This window comes from Rattus norvegicus, chromosome 2 (genome assembly GCF_036323735.1).
Source record: "Rattus norvegicus strain BN/NHsdMcwi chromosome 2, GRCr8, whole genome shotgun sequence".
NCBI lineage: Eukaryota > Metazoa > Chordata > Mammalia > Rodentia > Muridae > Rattus > Rattus norvegicus.
Genome location: NC_086020.1, coordinates 202,581,248 through 202,590,069, shown reverse-complemented (window position 1 = coordinate 202,590,069; position 8,822 = coordinate 202,581,248). Strand labels below are relative to the sequence as shown.

General features: G+C 38.3%; 1 pseudogene; it reads right to left on the bottom strand.

Annotated features, from left to right (window-relative positions):
* Positions 1-7,889: 7,889 nt before the first annotated feature.
* Ppp1r3b-ps1 (protein phosphatase 1, regulatory subunit 3b, pseudogene 1) lies at positions 7,890-8,441 on the bottom strand (annotated as a pseudogene).
* Positions 8,442-8,822: the final 381 nt, after the last annotated feature.

The window sequence follows — 8,822 nt, the reverse complement described above, 5'->3', positions numbered from 1 at the left end:
ACTGCTTTTAATATTCTTTCTTTATTTTGTGCGTTTGGTGTTTTGACAATTATGTGACGGGAGGTGTTTCTTTTCTGGTCCAATCTGTTTGGAGTTCTGTAGGCTTCTTGTATGTCTATGGGTATCTCTTTTTTTAGGTTAGGGAAGTTTTCTTCTATGATTTTGTTGAAGATATTTACTGGTCCTTTGAGCTGGTAGTCTTTACTCTCTTCTATACCTATTATCCTTAGGTTTGATCTTCTCATTGAGTCCTGGATTTCCTGTATGTTTTGGACCAGTAGCTTTTTCCGCTTTACATTATCTTTGACAGTTGAGTCAATGATTTCTATGGAATCTTCTGCTCCTGAGATTCTCTCTTCCATCTCTTGTATTCTGTTGGTGAAGCTTGTATCTACAGCTCCTTGTCTCTTCTTTTGGTTTTCTATATCCAGGGTTGTTTCGATGTGTTCTTTCTTGATTGCTTCTATTTCCATTTTTAATTCCTTCAACTGTTTGATTGTGTTTTCCTGGAATTCTTTCAGGTATTTTTGCGATTCCTCTCTGTAGGCTTTTACTTGTTTATTAATGTTTTCCTGTGCTTCCCTAAGTGTGTTCATGTCTTTCTTGAAGTCCTCCAGCATCATGATCAAATATGATTTTGAAACTAGATCTTGCTTTTCTGGTGTGTTTGGATATTCCATGTTTGTTTTGGTGGGAGAATTGGGCTCCGATGATGGCATGTATTCTTGGTTTCTGTTGCTTGGGTTCCTGCGCTTGCCTCTCGCCATCAGATTATCTCTAGTGTTACTTTGTTCTGCTATTTCTGACAGTGGCTAGACTGTCCTATAAGCCTGTGTGTCAGGAGTGCTGTAGACCTGTTTTCCTCTCTTTCAGTCAGTTATGGGGACAGAGTGTTCTGCTTTCGGGCGTGTAGTTTTTCCTCTCTACAGGTCTTCAGCTGTTCCTGTGGGCCTGTGTCTTGAGTTCACCAGGCAGCTTTCTTGCAGCAGAAAATTTGGTCTTACCTGTGGTCCCGAGGCTCAGGTTCGCTCGTGGGGTGCTGCCCAGGGGCTCTCTGCAGCGGCAGCAACCAGGAAGACCTGTGCCGCCCCTTCCGGGAGCTTCAGTGCACCAGGGTTCCAGATGGTCTTTGGCTTTTTCCTCTGGCGTCCGAGATGTGTGTGCAGGGAGCAGTCTCTTCTGGTTTCCCAGGCGTGTCTGCCTCTCTGAAGGTTTAGCTCTCCCTCCCACGGGATTTGGGTGCAGGGAACTGTTTATCCGGTCTGTTTCCTTCAGGGTCCGGCGGTGTCTCCGATAATTCCAATTTTTTACAATGTACTTTAATCTTTTGTAAGCATCTCCCATATTCTTCCCTTCTTCAATAAACTAACCATTTATCTAATGCTACTCATAAAACATTATTCAGGGATTTGCCACAATTTTGTTATACCATATATCTTATTATTCTATCTCCTTAATAATCCAGGTTAATTTCTATGTTCAATGGTAATTATCATTTCTCTTTACATACAGTTGACTTTTAGAGATGCTTCCTTTTATTGTATTTCTCTAATTAAGGTAAAACCTTAGTAAGTGATAATTAACTATTAGATCAAAAAACTAGTCAACTAACAAACAGCACTTTTCCATATCTCTTCAAATAATGGTGTCTCAATACATGGATAACAATAGATTGTGTGAACAATGTTTAAATTTGTTAATATTTTCACTCAGGATCTTCAATTAATAGTTTCTTACAGCCTTTATAATAAAACTGTCTCAGTTTTTATTGTATTTAGCAGAAAGTAACACGTAGTCATCCTTGACAGCATATAAAATTTTCTTTTTTCTTGAAAGATGAGACTACACATTTCTTTATTCTTAGAAGTATATTTTATTTTTTCATTGGTTATATCATCTATCTACATTTCAAATGGTATCCCTCTGTCCCATTCCCCCCTCCCCTGCTACTATTATGGTGCTCTCCCACCCACCCACAAACTCCTGCCTCACCACTATAGCATTCCCCTACATTTGGGCATCTAGCCCCTACAAGACCAAGGGCCTCCCCCCTATTGATGTCAGAAAAAGAAATTCTCTGCAACATATACTGAAGCCACAGCTCCCTACATGTGTTCACTTTGATTGGTGGTTTAGTCCCTGGGAGCTCTGGTGGGGTCCGGTTTGTTAATATTGTTTTTCTTCCTATGGGGTTGCACATGCCTTCAGCTCCTTCAGTCTTTCTTCTAACTTCTCCATTGGAGTCTCAGTGCTCAGTTTGATGGTTGACTGTGAGCATCTGCTCCTATATTGGTTAGGCTCTGGCAGAGTCTCTCATGAGATAGCTATACCAACCTCCTGTCAACAAGTGCTTCTTGGCATCAGCAACAGTGTCTGAGTTTTGTGTCTGCAGATGGGCAGTCTCTGGATGGTCTTCCCTTCAGTCTGTTCATTTTCTTGTTCTTTTATTTTGATTTTTCTCTGATCACTGGATTGCATTATATTTAATCTTTTATCTTTTTGTTTTCTAAATTAACTCAATATTTTGGTGATTATAAACAGCATTAATGAGATAACATACATTAGAATATATTTCTGATTCAGGTAAACCTTATAAATACTATATTCATATGTCAAGTTATCTATTCAATGCATTTGTTTCAATGTAGAATAAATATTTTCAATTCATGGTATCTAAACTGAGTTACTGCTAACCTCTAACCATTTCCTTCTAAATTCTCCCATCCCAAATTACTGAATCTACCTTAAAGTAAGTCTTCGTTTCTCCTTAACTATACTTTGTCAAAAAATCTATTATTTTAGTGCTTAAAATATTTTCATTTTATTCAGCTTATTGTTTATAGTCATTGACCTTTAAGACCCACTTAAGAAAATTTTTCTTAAGATATAGATGATATTCTCTGATTGCTTTGGGACTAGAGACTATTTGATTTTTCATGTATAGATTTATAGTCCATATACAAATGGTACTGCTAGTTTAAAATAATTTCTAAAGTCACAATTGCTCAGAGAATTTTCAAACAGGTTTTTAAATTAATATTTTGGAATCAGAGTCATCAAGGTAATAGTATTGGGAAGAATAGTATTGGAATAGCTTTTGGAATAAAATAACTTTCAGAAGTGTAATTATCTTGTGGAGAATGATATCTCTTATGAAAGACTCTACAGAGGTTTTTTTTTCCATTCTTTATTGGTTATCATAGTTACTTACATTCCAAATGCTGTCCCTCTTCCCAGTTTCTATTCCAGAAGCCCACTATCATCTCCCCCTCACTCTGCCTCTATGAGGGTGTTCCCTAACCAGCCACCCACTCCTGCCTTAAAGCCCTAGCATTCTCCTACCCTGGGTCATTGAGCCTCCACATGACCAAGGAGCTCCCTTCTTAGTGATGCTCAATAAGGCAACCTCTGCTACACATCCAACTGGATCCATGGTTGCCCCCATGTTAATTTGTTTGGTGGTTTATTCACTGGGAGCTTTGGATGATTTAGTTGGTTGATATTGTTGTTCTTCCCATGAGGTTGCAAACCCTTTAGCTCCTACAGTATTTGCCCTAACTTCTCCCTTGGGGTTCCCATACTCAGTTCAATGTTTGGCTGTATACATCCACATCTGTATTGGTCAGACTCTGGCAGAGAATCTCAGGAGACAACTATACCAGGCTACTCTCAGTAAGCATCAGCAATAGTGCCTGGGTTTGGTGTCGGCAGATGGGATGGATCCCTAGGTGAGGCAGTCACTGGATGGCCTTTCCTTCAGCCTCTGCTCCATACTTTGTCCCTGCATTTCCTCTTGACAGGAGGAATTCTGGATTAATATTTTTGAAGTAGGAGAGTAGCCCCATCCTTCAACCAGCAGTCATGCCTATCCACTGGATAGAGTCTCTAGAGGTTTGATCTCTGCTTTGTTGGCTAATATTCTCCCTGCTGAGTTCTGGGAAACCTCTTTGGTCTCTAGATTTTACCCTTATACTTTTGAAAAATGTACTGAGAAATGAGTTTTGTCTTAATAAGAAAGTGGGTTCCTTCTAGATGCAACATTTCCAAGTATTTGAGAAGGACCAACTGAGTCTTCAAAATTATTGGAAATAGCATTTTATTCTTTGTAATACAAGTCACCTCGATCCATTTACAATAACAATTGGAGTGAGAAAGACATAGCTCACATATGGGAGATATCAGCAGCATTTATTTTTATAATGCAATAGTGTCTAAACTTGTTATAGCTTAACCTGGCAATAATTATGGGTTAAAAATACATGAGAAAACATTTGATATGGCTAATGTGAATAATTTTAATTTGGACAAAAATTAATGCATACAAAGAAAATCAGCAATGTTGTACTGAGAAAATAAATGCAGAGTGTTCAATAGAATGGGGATAAATGAGCTTGGTAAACTCCTGAAAATATTCTATAACAGAAGTAAAATTGTGCTAAATAGAGTATACTTTATCTAATAACTTGATTCTCACAGGATGTAATGGCTATACTAGATGTTCAACATGACTAATTCTGGAATTAAATAAATCAAGCTGAGACATCCAAATTCATGGATGGAGCAACTACTGGAATGCGAAACTTTCCATTCATATCAGGTTAATTTTAGATTAATGGGACCATAGACTTTAAGTCATTTTAATCAATCCTCTTTCTTTAATAATATATAGAGATCCAGTCTATAAGTTATGTTACTCTAGGGAAATCACACTGATATACACATGGGATTTGCATACTTTAAGAAAATTATTTTAATTTTTATTTTGTAAAAGTTTTGAAGAATTAGGCATTGTTTAACAAAATAAAAACAGATCAGTGCCACAAAAAAGTAAAACAAAGACAAAATATACACAGCTATTATTTTGAAAAGACACATCAGACAATAATAAAGTCTAACTTCTTCATTGATAGATACAAGCTGATGAGACCAACCACAGACTCATGCCACTGTCCAGAGTTATTCTCTAGGCAATGGAGCAAGATAAACTCATTTAACTTTCAGACTGAGAGAGAAATAAATGGTGGAAAGACAAATATATGTTATTTTGTACACTGTATACTAGGACAAAAATATAGAAAAAGCATTCTCACCAGGTAGAAAATTGAGGTCTCTTTTATGTAGACTCATGAGGAAATCATCCAAATCCACCAAAGTATCAAAATAAGAGAATTAGAGACCAATACTTATATGAGTTTTGGAGTGAGTCTACAACTAAGCCAAATGCTGTGCAGAATGCTACATGATCATTTTAAATGTTTACTCAGTGGTTTGAAAACTAGATGGTGAGATATTTCAAAGAGTTCCAAGTAACAACGACATTAAATGACATTCATGAGATGCCAGGTCCAGTACGGTTGTGGAAGGGATGATGTGGCATAATTCTCACCTCTACAGAAGAGCCAGCAGGTTGCATGGCTTCTAGATTGCTGTAGGTATAAGGCTTGTTTGTATAGCAATGTATACATTATACATTATGGTTCTCTTTGGTAAATGTTCTTCCTGTCAAGGTTAACAGGGAATATTCTCCTTGATAAGGTTGATGACTCCATAATAGTCAGAAACAGCATGATTCTAGGAATGGAGAATTTCTCTGGTATTCTTCAGCAAAATGGTGGCTGTGAAATTCAGGATAGACATTAAGGCTGTCAGAAAGAATTCTGAAAACATGAGTTGAAGAATACATAAATCAGTGTGAGACCTGTTCTACTGTTTTTACAGTATTTTGCAACTATGCACAATACAAGAATGCAATTATATGAATTGTATGACAGACCTCACAGACCTAAAAGGACAGAGACTGTTGTACTAATGAGAGAGATTTTTCAGAAAAATATTAAGGAAGGAGATAATGAGATTTAGGGAGTGGTGATCTCAGAAAAAGACTATTGCTTGCATTTGATGATGGACCAGGAATAGTTTGTACTTTTAATCTGGATGAACTACCAATCCAGAAATGGAGAGCACAATGGTGACCCAGATCTTGAGACTGGTATGCTTGGGCTTTTTATCTGGATCTGGAGGAATAGTGGTCATGAAAAGTATAGGTCTAGGCCTGGTGATATATGCCTTTAATCAGGAGACAATGAGGAGACAGAGCCATGCAGATGTCTGTGTTCAAGGTCTGTCTACAGAATAAGTTTCAGGACAGTCAAGCTTAGGCAGTGAAGGGATTGGAAAACAAAAAGCCAGTAGTAGTATAGTAGAATAATGAGGCCATGTTCCCGGTCCAGCCAGCAGTAGAACTTGAAAATTTCAGCCATGTGGTTCTATCTTTAGAATCAAGGAGCTAAGGTCATAAAATGCTGATTTGTTGGATAATCAAAAGGTGACCTAGGATAAAAATTGAATTGATAAGCAATTTCTAAGAAATTAGCTTATACAAAATAAAAGACTAGGTTTTGGTCTACAAGAGAGAGATATCTTGAGCAGAGAGCTATCTTAGTTATCTTAAGCAGAACACATAGCTGTGAGCTTGAATCCATCACTGACTCTGAATCATTCATCTACCACTCCCCCAAACCCCTTCCTCAAGACCCTTCGCAAGTACTCAGCAATGAGAACATTGAAAATCCTCTAAAGGACAATTATGACAATATGTTTACATTGCTTGGCTTCCAAGAAACATAATTACTAACCATGAGAGGCATCATTAAAATTTGGCACATCACATAAGGAATGTAAAATCTTTTATATGAGCTGGCTTATAAAATAGAATTTTGAGTCAATGCTTTTTATACATTATAAATAAATTTATAACACACTGCAATCCAATAGGGTTAAGAAAAAGTCTTCTGATACCTCAGCGTTGACAAATATTTAAAATAACATAGAAAAACTTAGTGAGGTTTTTCTCCCATATCCTTTTTATAATATACACCATAAATAAAAACATCCAATCAATGTCCTTGGGGGTCCATAAAGCATCCTAAATATCACTATATACTGCAAATAAATTTAAGCATATTCTGGAGGATTTGGGGATATGCTAGTCTTGCAATTTGAAAGTCTCAGTCAAGACATTGAAATGGACACTCCAGGAGATATGAGACCTATGACTTTCTCAAACAAAAGCAGCTCACAAACCAGCCAGACAAATGGAAATGGATCTTGTCATTGAGTCTCCTGTAACTCGGAGTGAAACTGAGTGCTTTGAAGGCTTACACAATGTCCAAGAGGAAAAGCTAAAATTTCAGACTGTCCCACCTCATCCCAGTGCTGTACCCCATGACCTCAAATGGGAACCAACGACTTTCCAGGCAGCTAATATGTTGCTCTCTGATGGAATATAAAGGAGGGGTCAGGAAGAGAGGGGAGGGAATGCTTATCTCAGACACAAGCTACTTATTTGCTTTGACTATCTTGTCCAGATCACTGGATAGACTATGTAGAGGGAGGAAATGTAGCAAAAGAACTGGCCCAGAAAATGGCTGCCCCCATCCCTCTTCTGAGGCTATGGGATATCAGGCCAGTGTGTCTCAGAACTGAGGTGACTCCCTCCGAGTACATGTGAATTGAAGGAGACTCATAGAAAACCATAAGCTGGACAGGACCTCAAGGTCAATGGTAAGGCTGAAAAAGACTGGAGAATGGTTTCTGGGTGGCTTTAAAGTACAAGTGTGGAAGACAGGCCAGCTTCCTCTGTCCTTGCCAGCTTGACTCCTTTCCAGACCCCTCTGGCACCATCCTGTTCATTCCCTTGTGGCCAACGCAGATACCACAAAGGATCAGCACAGCTCCTCTCCTCTGAGTGTGTGATGGAAACATGCTGGACTTGCTAGTTTAAGAAAAAGGTGAACAGGAACTTGTCCTTCAAAAACTACACCTAATGGCAGTTCAACTTTCCGCTGGCCTTGTTTTCTTGACTGTACCTTGATTAAAACCACAGACTGTCAACTGCAGTCCCTAGTAATAGGGCCCATCTTTCCATATCCCAGATAGTTAGGCAACTCTGGAAACAGACCAAAGGAACAACTAGGGCTCCCAAACTGGTCAAAAGAGATTCCAAAATCAGATCCATTGTAGAGCTCAATCATTCTCTCAGTGGATTATAGTTCAGCCAGGATGATCCTCTAGTTTTTGCCTTTGTTGCTGTCCTAGTATGCTAGGACACACCTAGTATGCACACCACAAACTCCTTTTATTTCATAAGAGTGAATTTTCTCCAGTAAGCTGATTTCAAACGACAACATGTCCCTATCTGAACCAACATAACTGTCCTTCACATACGGACAAGGAAAGTCTGTGAAGATTTCCAGGTGTCAAATGTCACTCTGATGTTCACAACCTTCTGGAATGTCAGGTTCTGGACCTTGACATTGCCCTCAATGGCTTCATCCTTCAGCACATTTTTCTAGGTAGACGTGGTTGGTCTGAAGTGAGTCAATGGTGGGAGTTATTTTACCTTTACATGTAAGGTTGGTGGCTTCTTCTTCTGATAACATCTTTAGTAACAACAAAAATGACAGAAAAAACACACACATATGGAAGATGAACAACGTTCAACTCAATAATTTGGTCAAGAAAGAAACAAAGAAAGAAATTAAAGACTTTTTAGAATTCAATGAAAATGCAGGCACAAAATACCCAATCTTATGGCTCTCAAGGAAAGCAATGGAAAGAGGAAACACATAGTTCTGGGTGCCTCCAAAAAGAAACTGGAGAGAGCATACAACAGCAGCTTGACAGCACACTTGAAAGCTCTAGAGCAAAAAGAAGCAAATACATGCAAGAAGAGTACGAGGCAGGAAATAATCAAACTCAGAGCAGAAATCAACCAAGCAGAAACAAAAAGAACTATACAAATAATCAACAAAACCAAGATC